Source organism: Castor canadensis, chromosome 9, assembly GCF_047511655.1.
Source record: "Castor canadensis chromosome 9, mCasCan1.hap1v2, whole genome shotgun sequence".
NCBI classification, from domain to species: Eukaryota; Metazoa; Chordata; class Mammalia; order Rodentia; family Castoridae; genus Castor; species Castor canadensis.
In genome coordinates, this window is record NC_133394.1 from 27,796,728 (window position 1) to 27,811,750 (window position 15,023).

Consider the following 15,023-nt stretch of genomic DNA (forward strand, 5'->3'; position numbering starts at 1 on the left):
TATTTGTACAGTTGAGCAGTATGTGAATTGCTAAAAGCTATGGATTATTTCTCCATAAAAGGCAGGTATTATATGCTCAAAAATTATCTGTACAGTTTTAGAGAATTCTCAAATTTTTTAAATTTCTCAGAGTACAGGCTAAGAGTTCTTACTGCAGGATAAATTCTTGGCCTTCATATTCTGAGCACTATTTAAAAGAGTATTCTTTTAGGGTGTGATTTGATTCTTTTTAATTTATCTTTCCCCATTTTATTTCGAATAGAAAAAAAATTTTTAAGTATACTCATTTGAAGGCTGGATTTTTGTTTTTCTTTTCCTTTTCTTTTTTTCAATACTAGGGTTTGAACTCATGCCCACTTCCCCCAAGTGTTCTACCACTCGAGCCACACCCACCACCATCCCTTTTTGCTTTTAGGTTATTTTTCAGATAGGGTCTCATATTTTTAAGCCTAGGGCTGGCTTTGGACCATGATACTCCTCTATACCCCTCTATCTAGCTGAGATTCTAGATGTGCACCACTATATCTAGCTTGTTTATTTAGATGAGGTCTTGCTAACTTCTTTTTGCCTGTGCTGGTCTTGCACCATGATCCTGTTTATCTCTACCTCATAAATAACTGGGATTATAAGTATGAGCCACCACACCTGGCCTGAAATTAAAAAAATTGTTTTAAATTACTCTATCCTTCATAATAAAGTAGTCATTATATCAGTTCTAATATGTCAGATGTTTCGAGCATCCCAGCATTTGACCTTCATTAAAATCACCTGCAGTTAAAAGTAGTGATTCTTCTGCATCAAAATTTCTGAAAGTAAGGATTGAAAATTATATTTTGTTAAGTTCCTTATGATCCTAATAAATTATAAAATTAGATTCATTGTAATGTCTTAGGCTTAGTTTAAAGGAGGAAAGTGAAACAATGGAGAGAGGGTGATTGAATGATAGATTTGAGCCTTTTGGCCTGTAAGAAAGATAGCTTGATCATTTGCCAGGTAGTGATGTGAGATTTTCAATAAGTCTTATTTTTGATGATTACAGAAAGTGTTCTGTATTCTTTCACATTTGCAAAGTACCACCTACCCCCCCCCAAACATAGTCTTCCAAAAATTGTCATACATATTGTGCATATTCAAAAGGGTAATAACATGTGGTATCTTCCAAATATATTTGGCTTTTTCTTGGAGTCTCTCATGGGACTGGTGTTCTTTGAAAAAGCTGCTGTGTTCTTTGCTACTGCTGTTCTAGGGATTACTATTTAAAGGATTTATGCAGGGTAAATTATAAAAAAAACTTTTGTACTTAGACTGACAGACTTATGGATCTACTTAACTTTCCAAGCACTTTCATCTTCAAGGGTTTTTTTTTTTAAATGAAGAAATCCCCATGCTGAGTCTATGATTATGTATACTTTAAGTTTTGATAGCTATTAGCTATAAATTTAAAAACATGGTCAATGAGAAAAAATAATCTGTTCCTAAAATAATTGTTTCAGTAGTGTCCTTCTGTTTTGTGTATAGAGAAATATAGCATAAAAGATGTTACTAAATAAATGAAAGTGTCCATTTTTAATGAAAGGTTTTTTTTTTTTTTTTTTTTGGACAGAACTGGGGTTTGAATTCAGGGCTTCCTGCTTGCTAGGCAGGAGCTCTTACCACTTGAGCCACTCTGCCAGCCCAATGAAAGGCATTTTTGCTAAGCATGAATTTTGAAAGGGAACCAATAATATAAGAAGCTTAACTTGTCTCAGATATCAACAAAACAAAATAAATACAGAGGATGATGGGCTGTTTTTCACATTATAAAACTGAAAGTTTAGACTGGGTGTCATTTCTTTAATACTAACCACCTTGTTTTCATGTTGTACTCCTTATTTTATAACCCAGGATCCAGTATCTTATTTTTGATTGAAAACACTAGGCCTCATAAGAACAGATGAAAACCAGATGTAACTCTGTTTGGATGCATTTCTAACTCAAACAGTCTGCTACTGACTCTATTAATAAAGACTTTTTTAAAGCTACTTAAGTATACAATCTAACAAGTTGATCTACAAAATCAACTTACTTATAAGCATTTGGGGATTGTATTTAGTCTTATCTTCATATTTCTGAATATAAATATCCAGGGACCCTAAATGTGAGGGAGAATTTTAGAGTTTTGTTGTTATTAATTATAATTCTCTTCATGTTTTTGGATATTTCTTGTGTTAGGTAATACTAGCCTTTTTAGATTTTGTATTTTTTAAAAGTCGTGTGTAACATTAAAAATGGTACTAAAGAAATAAATACTTTTACCTTTTAAGGAAAAAATACAGAAGATTTATCTTTGAGTCTTTCCTTTATTAAAGCCATTTTTCTCCTTAAGCTGACTCTTTTTCTTATATCATAGTAGGTATTTACAAATTTAAGCAGTGTCCTTAACTGGCTTCCCGTCACTTCCTTACCCACCTCTCATCAACCAAACTGCTCTACGTTCTCCTTCCAAATTGAATTACCTGTAACACTACTTTTTCTATACAACTCTTTTCTTCATAAACATGTAGGGTTTTTTTTCATGAACATACCATATTTTTCCATGACCTACTAGTTATTAGTATGATTCAGTTTTCCTCTAGAGGCCTCTTCTACAATGGTACATGAAGAATCTTCCTTCAAATATAACTTAATAAGGAAGTAAATGAAGTATAATGGGAGAACAGGAGAAACTGAAGTGAATAAAGATGCAATTTCAAGGGATAGCTAGTGTCTCTTGATCCAGCAGGAAACTTGGGAACAAAATTGTACCATCCCATTTTCTTACCTTTGAAGCAAGAGAATTGGGCATCTGTACCTCCTCCCTTATATTTGTTAGGGGTTGGCAATCAGCTACCCTGGAAGGGGTGTGAGGATGGGGCAAGAGGACTACGAGTTTCTATTGTTTACACAAAAGCAGTACAGAGAGCACATGGGGGATGAGTATACCAAACTTCCTAGAAGGGTTTCTTGGTTTCCAGGCTGGGCTCCAAAGCATAAACTTAGATTCTGTCCAGGTCAGAACCCTGTTCAGAATATTTATGTTCTCTGTAACCTGGTTCCATTCAACTTGTCTTCTTCAGATCCCTATTAATCATCATTGAATACCCTCTATTGCATTTAAGTATGTCCCTTACATACTTTTGTGCCCTCTCATGAAATTTGCTTCATCTGGAATGCCCACTACCTGTTCACTGCCAATGCTATTCATTTCAGCATTTAATTATACACTGAGTATAAGCAGAAATAACACAGTTGATTCCATGAGTCACATACAAATAAACATAAGTAATTTATAGTCATACCTAATGCTGAAGATGTTAACTAATCACTCCATATATATTTGTTCTATTTCTCCAGCTCGGCTTCTTGAATGCAAAGACCGTGCTTTCTGCATTATTTGTATTTGACAAGATTGTGTACAGTTTTGTACACAATTTGATACCTAATGAATAATTATTTGTTATGTAACAGCATTATTTATCAAACCTGGAATAATTTACTTATTTCACAAATATGTATGAACTTAAGCTATATGCCAGGCATTTTTGTAAACACAGGGAAAAAACTGAACAAAGCAGACAAAAATTCCTGTCCTCATAGCACTAACATTTTAGTGGACAATAAACAAGAAAACAGAATTACAGTATATCACATGGCAATAGGCATTATTGGCAAAAATAAAGCATGTAAGAGAGGTAGGAAGTACAGAGGTAGGGAAAGCCACAGTGAGGCTGTTGGATGTCTGGGGCCTGAGAATTCCAAACAGAGGGATGCACTGGTGCAGCGGCCCTTGAGAGCAGAGGAAGTGAAGACAGACTGGGAAGAAGTGAGGTCAGAGAAGTAGTAGAAAGGGGACAGAGGTGGGATGGAGCTTGTGGGACCTTTTGGGTCACTGTAAGGTTTGTAATATAATTTATGCTTTCCTAGACGTATGAAAAACATTGTGATGTAACCTTGGGACATTGTAACTGTTTGGTCAGTAGTTCACCTATAAATGTATTTTACTTTCATCAGATTAACTCCCTCTTTTACTTCTCCTTCCACTTTTCAACAGCTTACTGTGTGTTTTGTTATACCATCTTTATACACAAATAGGCAGTATATTTTGATACTATTCACCATCATCTTTTTCTCTCCATCCTTCTTCAGTCCTCTCCAAGTCCCAGTTACATTATTTCAGCTACTAAAAGAAGAAATTTGCATTCAGAAGGTTTAATGTCTAGTAATTATTAACTGTATTAGAGTTGGAGTCCATGAACATGATTGTTAAATATTTCAGTTGTTTCTGTAATTCTCCAGAAGACATTGGTAAACTTGCCACTAACTTACTGTGTGATTTTAGGTGGGTCACTAAACTTCTGGGCTTTAATTTTTTTTGAACTATCAAATTAAGTCATGGATGATTATAGATTCCCTTCTTTCAGTAAAAGTTTAGTTCTTGTTCTGGTTTTTCAGCTGTAAATGAATAAATTCTCTAGAGGTTGCTACTAGATCAAACCAACTTAGTTTCCTTATTTTGGCTGAGAGAATCCGGAAATTGGACTTTCTTCATTGGAGTTACCTTAAACTGTGCCAGGTTAGCACAAGTGACTTGTATTACTCGGCTCACTTAAGGTGAAAGGTAGGTCGTATAGTATTCAAATAGTACTTAAACATATATACTTTAAACCATATATAGTTTTATACTTCATTTATATTTTTAAATAAGTCCTGTTGGAATAACAGAAAAAAAAATAGCTTTTCTAATTTTCATTGTTTTTTTACATTATTAGTAGTGGCATTCTGTGGGTTCTTTCTGTTTTTGTTTTGTTTTTCAAACTCCATTTATAATTGGAAATGAAAGATCTAGATGGGCTTTGTTTTGAAAAATATCGATGTACTCTCTTTCTGCCTCCCCCTTCTTTATCCTTTGAACAACAGCAAAAAATTGTCAGAGATCAAGTAACTACTACTAATGAATGACAGATTGGAATAATTTAATGGGTACATTGAGTTACAAGAAAAAAGAGAATGTAACTTTTGTACCAGACTAAAGCTGTTAGCCATCTCTTGTTTCTTTTTAACAGACTGCTTAATATCCTATTGCTATTAGCTCTCTAGGTTCAACTTTCAGTTATAGCATAGAGGCAGGATTTTAGAAAGTTAGGATATTTGTTTTTTTTTTTATATGAAGTGTTTTTAGCTCTCTGGGACATTTCTATTCATGTGATTATAAAAGCATTTAGTTGGAATACCTTTTAATACTGGATTTATTAAAAATAACCATTTTTATTTCATGTGCTTTTCTACTGCCCATTCTTTAATTTGACTTTTGCTTATCTTTCCTTGCTTGTTGCTTTTGGTTTTGTTTTCTAATTCTTATGCTGGAGGATGACTAGGTTTCAGAAGGACTATATCTGATTAAATATCTCTGTCTGATTAAATATCTCCACCCCACTCCCACTCTGGTCCCCTGGTTTCCTCTCCCACTCTCTCCCTCATTAAAATTGGCAGTGCAGCTGAGGAAAGGGGAAGAGGACAAGCATGTATTGACATCTGTTTTGTGCATGTCTTTACACACACATCATTTAATCCTTAAATCAGTCCATTTGAGGATGGAGTTAGCTTACCCACGTTTCAGATGAGTAAGTATATAATAGTTTAGAGAGTTTATGTGAATTGCCTAAAAAAGTCAGGTCAATTCAAATTCTGTGCTTTCTCCACTTTCTTTGCTGTAGTAAAGGGCTTAGTCAGTAGACTCCTAGTATATATTTGACAAGACAGAGTAGTAGCACAGTAGGAGTAACTCTTTGACTCCTTTACTTGTAAGTATTGGCATCTGTGTTATAAAAAAAGTACTTTTCTCTTTTATTCTCACTTGTCAGAATTCTGTAATTCTGTACTTTGAACTGTATGCAGTTACTTAACATGTAAAAATATTTCAATTTTATAAGTCTGGGGGTAAAATGCTATGAAAAAATAAAGACCTTAATTTTAAATATTTGGTGTAAAAATATTTTGGGTTACACCTAAAATTGTCATCACAAAGAAAATTTTAATATGTAGAATTTTTGTGCAGAAGTTTTTTTGTTTTTTTTTTCTTTTATTATTCATATGTGCATACAAGGCTTGGTTCATTTCTCCCCCCTGCCCCCACCCCCTCCCTTACCACCCACTCCGCCCCCTCCTGCTCCCCCCCCTCAATACCCAGCAGAAACTATTTTGCCCTTATTTCTAATTTTGTTGTAGAGAGAGTATAAGCAATAATAGGAAGGAACAAGGGTTTTTGCTGGTTGAGATAAGGATAGCTATACAGGGCCTTGACTCACATTGATTTCCTGTGCGTGGGTGTTACCTTCTAGGTTAATTCTTTTTGATCTAACCTTTTCTCTAGTACCTGTTCCCCTTTTCCTATTGGCCTCAGTTGCTTTAAGGTATCTGCTTTAGTTTCTCTGCGTTAAGGGCAACAAACGCTAGCTAGTTTTTTAGGTGTCTTACCTATCCTTCCTTCCTTGTGTGCTCTCGCTTTTATCATGTGCTCATAGTCCAGTCCCCTTGTTGTGTTTGCCCTTGATCTAATGTCCACATATGAGGGAGAACATACGATTTTTGGTCTTTTGGGCCAGGCTAACCTCACTCAGAATGATGTTCTCCAATTCCATCCATTTACCAGCGAATGATAACATTTCGTTCTTCTTCATGGCTGCATAAAATTCCATTGTGTATAGATACCACATTTTCTTCCCATTCGTCAGTGGTGGGGCATCTTGGCTGTTTCCATAACTTGGCTATTGTGAATAGTGCCTCAATAAACATGGATGTGCAGGTGCCTCTGGAGTAACCTGTGTCACAGTCTTTTGGGTATATCCCCAAGAGTGGTATTGCTGGATCAAATGGTAGATCAATGTCCAGCTTTTTAAGTAGCCTCCAAATTTTTTTCCAGAGTGGTTGTACTAGTCTACATTCCCACCAACAGTGTAAGAGGGTTCCTTTTTCCCCACATCCTCGCCAACATCTGTTGTTGGTAGTGTTGCTGATGATGGCTATTCTAACAGGGGTGAGGTGGAATCTTAGCGTGGTTTTAATTTGCAATTCCTTTATTGCTAGAGATGGTGAGCATTTTTTCATGTGTTTTCTGGCCATTTGAATTTCTTCTTTTGAGAAAGTTCTGTTTAGTTCACGTGCCCATTTCTTTATTGGTTCATTAGTTTTGGGAGAATTTAGTTTTTTAAGTTCCCTGTATATTCTGGTTATCAGTCCTTTGTCTGATGTATAGTTGGCAAATATTTTCTCCCACTCTGTGGGTGTTCTCTTCAGTTTAGAGACCATTTCTTTTGATGAACAGAAGCTTTTTAGTTTTATGAGGTCCCATTTATCTATGCTATCTCTTAGTTGCTGTGCTGCTGGGGTTTCATTGAGAAAGTTCTTACCTATACCTACTAACTCCAGAGTATTTCCTATTCTTTCTTGAATCAACTTAAGAGTTTGGGGTCTGATATTAAGATCCTTGATCCATTTTGAGTTAATCTTGGTATAGGGTGATATACATGGATCTAGTTTCAGTTTTTTGCAGACTGCTAACCAATTTTCCCAGCAGTTTTTGTTGAAGAGGCTACTATTTCTCCATCGTATATTTTTAGCTCCTTTGTCAAAGATAAGTTGCTTATAGTTGTGTGGCTTCATATCTGGATCCTCTATTCTGTTCCACTGGTCTTCATGTCTGTTTTTGTGCCAGTACCATGCTGTTTTTATTATTATTGCTTTGTAATATAGTTTGAAGTCAGGTATTGTGATACCTCCTGCATTGTTCTTTTGACTGAGTATTGCCTTGGCTATTCGTGGCCTCTTGTGTTTCCATATAAATTTAACGGTAGATTTTTCAGTCTCTTTAATGAATGTCATTGGAATTTTGATGGGAATTGCATTAAACATGTAGATTACTTTTGGGAGTATCGACATTTTTACTATGTTGATTCTACCAATCCATGAGCATGGGAGATCTCCCCGCTTTCTATAGTCTTCCTCAATCTCTTTCTTCAGAAGTGTATAGTTTTCCTTGTAGAGGTCTTTCACATCTTTTGTTAGGTTTACACCTAGGTATTTGATTTTTTTTGAGGCTATTGTAAATGGAATTGTTTTCATACATTCTTTTTCCGTTTGCTCATTGTTAGTGTATAGAAATGCTAATGATTTTTCTATGTTGATTTTATATCCTGCTACCTTGCTATAGCTATTGATGATGTCTAGAAGCTTCTGAGTAGAGTTTTTTGGGTCTTTAAGGTATAGGATCATGTCGTCTGCAAATAGGGATATTTTGACAGTTTCTTTACCTATTTGTATTCCTTTTATTCCTTCTTCTTGCCTAATTGCTCTGGCTAGGAATTCCAGTACTATGTTGAATAGGAGTGGAGATAGTGGGCATCCTTGTTTGGTTCCTGATTTTAGAGGGAATGGTTTCAGTTTTTCTCCGTTAAGTATAATGCTGGCTGTAGGTTTGTCATATGTAGCTTTTATAATGTTGAGGAACTTTCCCTCTATTCCTAGTTTTCTTAGAGCTTTTATCATGAAATGATGTTGGATCTTATCAAAGGCATTTTCTGCATCTATTGAGATGATCAAGTGATTTTTGTCTTTGCTTCTGTTAATGTGGTTTATTATGTTTATTGATTTTCGTATGTTGAACCACCCCTGCATCCCTGGGATGAAGCCTACTTGGTCATGGTGAATAATCTTTTTGATGTGTTGCTGAATTCGGTTTGCCATTATTTTGTTGAGGATTTTTGCATCAATGTTCATTAAGGAGATTGGCCCATAGTTCTCCTTTTTGGAGGTGTCTTTGCCTGGTTTTGGGATAAGTGTAATACTGGCTTCATAAAATGTGTTTGGCAGTTTTCCTTCCCTTTCTATTTCATGGAACAGTTTAAGGAGGGTTGGTATCAGTTCTTCTTTAAAGGTCTGATAGAATTCAGAGAATCCATCAGGTCCTGGACTTTTCTTTTTGGGGAGACTCTTGATTGCTGCTTCAATTTCATGTTGTGTTATAAGTCTATTCAGGTGATTAATTTCCTCTTGGTTCAGTTTTGGATGATCATATGTATCTAGAAATCTGTCCATTTCTTTTAGATTTTCAAATTTATTTGAATATAGGTTCTCAAAGTAGTCTCTGATGATTTCCTGGACTTCCATGGTGTTTGTTGTTTTCTCCCCTTTTGCATTCCTAATTCTACTAATTTGGGTTTTTTCTCCTCATTTTAGTCAGGTTTGCCAGGGGTCTATCGATCTTGTTTATTTTTTCAAAGAACCAACTTTTTGTTTCATTAATTCTTTGTATGGTTTTTTTGGTTTCTATTTCGTTGATTTCAGCTCTTATTTTTATTATTTCTCTCCTTCTATTTGTTTTGGGATTTGCTTGTTCTTGTTTTTCTAGGAGTTTGAGATGTATCATTAGGTCATTGATTTGGGATCTTTCAATCTTTTTAATATATGCACTCATGGCTATAAACTTTCCTCTCAAGACTGCCTTAGCTGTGTCCCATAGGTTCCGGTAGGTTGTGTTTTCATTTTCATTGACTTCCAGGAACTTTTTAATTTCCTCTTTTATTGCATCGATGATCCATTCTTCATTAAGTAATGAGTTATTTGGTTTCCAGCTGTCTGCATGTTTTTTGTCTTTACTTTTGTTGTTGAGTTCTACTTTTACTGCATTGTGGTCAGATAGTATGCACGGTATTATTTCTATTTTCTTATATTTGCTGAGGCTTGCTTTGTGCTCTAGGATATGATCTATTTTGGAGAAGGTTCCATGGGCTGCTGAGAAGAATGTATATTGTGTAGAGGTTGGATGAAATGTTCTGTAGACATCTACTAGGTCCATTTCATCTTTTGCATATTTTAGATCTTGGATTTCTTTATTGAGTTTTTGTTTGGATGACCTATCTATTGATGATAATGGGGTGTTAAAGTCTCCCACAACCACTGTGTTGGCGTTTATATATGCTTTTAGGTCTTTCAGGGTATGTTTGATGAAATTGGGTGCATTGACCTTGGGTGCATACAGGATGATGATTATTATTTCCTTTTGGTCTATTTCCCCTTTTATTAGTATGGAATGTCCTTCTTTATCTCGTTTGATCAATGTAGGTTTGAAGTCTACTTTGTCAGAGATAAGTATTGCTACTCCTGCCTGTTTTCGGTTGCCATTGGCTTGGTAAATCTTCTTCCAGCCTTTCATCCTAAGCATATGCTTATTTCTGTCAGTGAGATGAGTCTCCTGTAAGCAACAAATTGTTGGATCTTCTTTTTTAATCCATTTTGTCAAATGGTGTCTTTTGATGGGTGAATTAAGTCCATTAACATTAAGCGTTAGTACTGATAGGTATGTGGTGATTCCTGTCATTTAGTTGTCTTAGTTGTTAGAAGGTTTGATTGTGTGTACCTAACTTGATATTACTCTCTACTGTCTTACTTTTTCTTATCCTGTGGTTTGGTGCTGCCTGCCTTTTCATGGTTAAGTTGGGTGTCACCATCTGTGTGCAGGATCCCTTGCAGAATCTTTTGTAATGGTGGCTTTGTGGTCACATATTGTTTTAGTTTCTGCTTATCATGGAAGACTTTTATTGCTCCATCTATTTTGAATGATAGCTTTGCTGGGTAGAGTATCCTGGGGTTGAAGTTATTTTCATTCAGTGCCCGGAAGATCTCACCCCCACGGTCTTCTTGCTTTTAATGTTTCTGTTGAGAAGTCTGCTGTGATTTTGATGGGTTTACCTTTGTATGTTACTTGTTTTTTCTCTCTTACAGCCTTCAATATTCTTTCTTTAGTTTCTGAACTTGTTGTTTTAATGATATGTCGTGGAGTAGTTCTATTTTGATCTGGTCTGTTTGGTGTCCTGGAGGCCTCTTGCATCTGTATGGGAATATCTGTCTCTAGATTTGGGAAATTTTCCGTTATTATTTTGTTGAATATATTACGCATTCCTTCGCTTTGTGCAGAAGTTTTTAAGAAGGCTATGAAATGGAGATATAAAAGAAGGTGAATGGCAATAACATTGGCGTTGAAATTAGGCAAACATGGTGTAAATTCTGTTTCCATCACTTTCTAGCTGTATGCCCTTATGCAAGTAATCTGTGGGTTTCAGTTCTTAATTTGTAAATGGGCACAGTCCAAATCATAGCACTGATTTTTAGAGCTATTCCTAGGACATAATATAGATAATTTTTCTCTCTGTTGATAAGTGAATATTAATATATCCATTTAAAATAATTTCTAGGACATTATATTTGTTTTGTTTCTTAGCAACAAAAATGGGCGTGACTACAGGAAAATAGGAAAAAAGCGAGAGGGAAGTCAGATGGTAGGTAGTTATCTGAGAAAGTCAGAAATGTTCAAGTGTTCCAAGAAAGTATTCTGTAGTCAGATAAGTGGGTTTTGGTCAGACAATCATAATTAAAGTTTTTTCAAACTGTGGATGCAAACCTTATGTTTACTGCTAAGTAACTGTTGCTTTCGTTCAAAATTATTGAACGAATAATTATAAATATTTACCAATAATTTATGCCCATTTGGCAGGAAAAATAGTGTCGCAAAGAGAAACCATTACACACCTAGTCTTGTTTATTCTTCTGACTCTTGTTGTCATTAGAGGTACAATGTAGATGTAATTCTTTTATAGTGTGGATTAAGTCAGAAAGACAAATTTCTAAAAAGGGTTGTTTATTCCCTCCCCCTTTCACTCTTCCAATTTCAATGTGTATTTCCTTTAATGTAATTTTTTTAGGTAGCATATTAAAATCAAGTAAAATCTAACTTTTGAATTGTATTCTTATACTTTTAGAAGGATTGTTTTCCTCTTAAACCCTTTCATCAACACTATCATTAATTGGTAATATTTAGGTGAAAAATCTCATGGTGATCATCAAATTTACAAAATGGACTTTCTCTTCAGATTAACCTTATAACTAGCAGTTTAAAGGATAAAAAGTGATTTATAATTTTCCCTTTAGGAATTTCTTATCTCTTCATTGGGATTAGAGACGGATTGCTTGCTACAGGTGTTCAAAAGAGGGCAAGGTTCAATTCAAAGGGAAAAGCTGGCTAGAGGTACTGGAGCCTGGTAGTGTGGAGATGACAAATCTCATACATAAGTTTGATGATCATGTTAACCAACTGAAAACAGAGATGAGAATGAAAGGAAATGGGAGATTAGAATACTTCTTTGCAGGGTCTTAAACTTTGAGCTCTTATTAAAAGTTTTGATCCAGAAAAGTGACAGTTTCAGGACAATATTTAGTGAAGCAGCTTGGAGGAAGGTAGGGAGATACCAACTGCTTCTCACTTAGATATAATCTCATGGATTGTTAGGGTTGTATGGTCAAAACTGAACTAACTTTTCTCTCACAAATTTGCCTCTCCTGCTTCTGCACTTGGTGAATGGCCCCACTAGCTATTGCATTATCCAATCAAAAAAGGCCTTTCTCAGTACCTCTCACTTTTATTTATAACTACCTGATCATTAGCCTTTTTGTGTATGTCTCAAAACAGATTGCCTTGGAATAGAGTGGAGTAAACTAGCGTGGCACCACAGTGTGGTGGTGGGAGAGGAACTACTTCTAATCACATCTTAAAAAGGAGGTGTTAGATGTTCAGCACAGAGAGGTAAATGCTTGGCTGTGCTAATCACTGGGCATAGAAAGGAAATCCTCATACAGGTCCTCACAGAGCGCCTAGGAAGAGGCACTGGTTTCTGATGTGTAAGAGTCTTCGTATTTGTGTCAAACATTTCATGGACAACCTGTCCCCCACCACATTAAGATAACTGTGTGTTTTGTGACCCCAGATTTTATAGATACTACATTGCAGTTTTAAATGAAGATATAGCCTTTCTACATTTATGTACAAGAATCTACACTTATTTAAAAATCCAAATACAGCCTGGCATGATGGCACACATCAAGGCTGAGGGAGGAGGATTGTGACCTGAAGACCAATTGGATTACATAGAGAGACCCTGTCTCAAAAAAGTCAAAAACAAAACCCCAAATATATACATGATTTAAGCAGGCTTTATTCATGGATCACTTGTGAAAACAAAACTGTGTGCCAGTTACCTCCAGCTCCCTCAAGTGTGGTTCAGGTTGGGGAATGCTGGTCAAAAATATTTCAAGCCATGTAACTGTTAAGAGACAGTGAAGCAGTGGAAGTACGGCATGAGTGTTGGGTAGAAATGCAGACAGAAAGACTGCATTGTGGAGTTTGGGTAATATGAAATGATTCTCATGATAGCATCTGCTTAAAGCAGATTAAAAGGAGGATTCTGCAATATTAGATTCCATCAGATTAACCTAACCTTCACTGTCATTTAAAATGGGAAAAATCTTATTAGCGCTTCAAAGGAGAAGTAAATAGTTAAGTGGTAACAGGATCACGCCCAAATCTTCAAGAGCAGTAACATGTGTCTTTATTACATACTAAAGTGCCTGCCACCATGCCTTAAACATAGAAAATACTCAATACATATGTATTGCCTGGAGTTGTAGAGAATGCCACCTTTTAAAAATACAGCAGTTCTAGCTACTTTTCTCTGATAAGTTTAGAAATTATTGACGAGAAGTCACTGGTGAGATAAAAAATGACATGCTGGCCGCTTTTCTGTATTTAACAGCAGAAGTCTCCTTAGATTTCCAAATAGTTTTGTCCATAGCCTAAGGAGCTTTTGAAAGGATTGAAATTCAAGTCATCCCTAGTACTGGCTCCAAGTCTCAGAGACTGAAATAGTTTAGGCTTTATGTAAATTGAAAAATAATTAAGAGTGATTGGCTGTGTAAAACACATGTATGTCAGAGTATACTGTCAAAAGTTTTTGTTTAATGTATTTTAAAGTCACCATTTCCCCTCTCAAAACTCAGCATTATAAGTAGGTTTCCTTCCTAATAATGTCTTTTTCCTGTCATGATCCCTTTTAAGTCTTTCTCTGAAAATAAAATGCATATGAAAAGTCTTTCATTTTTTATTTGTGTGTGTATGAATTTTAATTTCTTGGGTAATACAGTAAGCATTCATTTCTACATTATAATAAAAATTGATAGTTAATTTTCTGAATTAAAATATCTCTGTCATTATCCAGTCTGTCTTTATCTTGACTGTTTTGGCTAAAGATTATAGCACTGTGTTCCTGTGTAATTCATCCTCTTTTAGTGAACTTGAGGGACTTTCCAGACACTTTTGTTTTACTGAGTATTATGTTATATACACTGGACTTTGAAATAATAAATTGCTTATTATTCCCACATATTTTTGTTATCATGAGAATATTTTTGATTACCAAATTATATAAACCTAAAAAGAGTATTTTTATGTTTGAAAGATAAGCTAGCCAACTCCCTCCCTCAAAGAGAATTTAAATCTCCTTGACATATTGAAATATAGAACAGTATCTTTTTTCCAGATTTCAAAAATTCTATAGTGTTTGTATAGATTTCATTTTGTAATGAGAAGCCCGCTCACTGTAGCATGTCAAAGAATTGTCTCCAAAGCATCCAAAGTGAATTGTGGAACTTCACAGTGATTTTTTTTTTTTTTTGCATTTAATTTCTATTGCTGTGTAATGTTGAAATTGTGTTAGTATTATGCAGAACTTTCCCTTTTTATTTATTATTTGAAGAAGTTTATATTAGTTGTAACATTGTTCTTGTTTTCTCTGAGACATGAGCAAAGTGTTAAAATCTGTTAGGGAAACAGTTTCAGCATAGAATTTAGTAAGTAAAGCATATTAAAGAAAAAGAAACTTGTCCTTTAAATTCTTACTCTAACAAGATACTGAGCTAGGAACTTTATCCACATCAGTCATTTAATCTTGATAGCAACTTATGGCAGGTATTATAATTCTACTTTATAAGGAGTTTAGTGAGTATGCTGGAGTCATACAATTTGTAAATAAATGTATGAGGCAGAGCTCAATCTCAAGTCTGTTTCCCTGCTAATGTAATAATTTTTCTACATCATCACACTGTTTCTTTAAATACAGACATTA

At 35.1% G+C, this 15,023-nt stretch overlaps 1 protein-coding gene across 18 annotated transcripts in view; it reads left to right on the top strand.

Moving 5' to 3' along the window:
* The window catches only part of Pdlim5 (PDZ and LIM domain 5), a 208,052-nt gene that overhangs the window by 64,022 nt on the left and 129,007 nt on the right, over window positions 1-15,023 (top strand). The gene's annotated exons all lie outside the window — the stretch shown is intronic.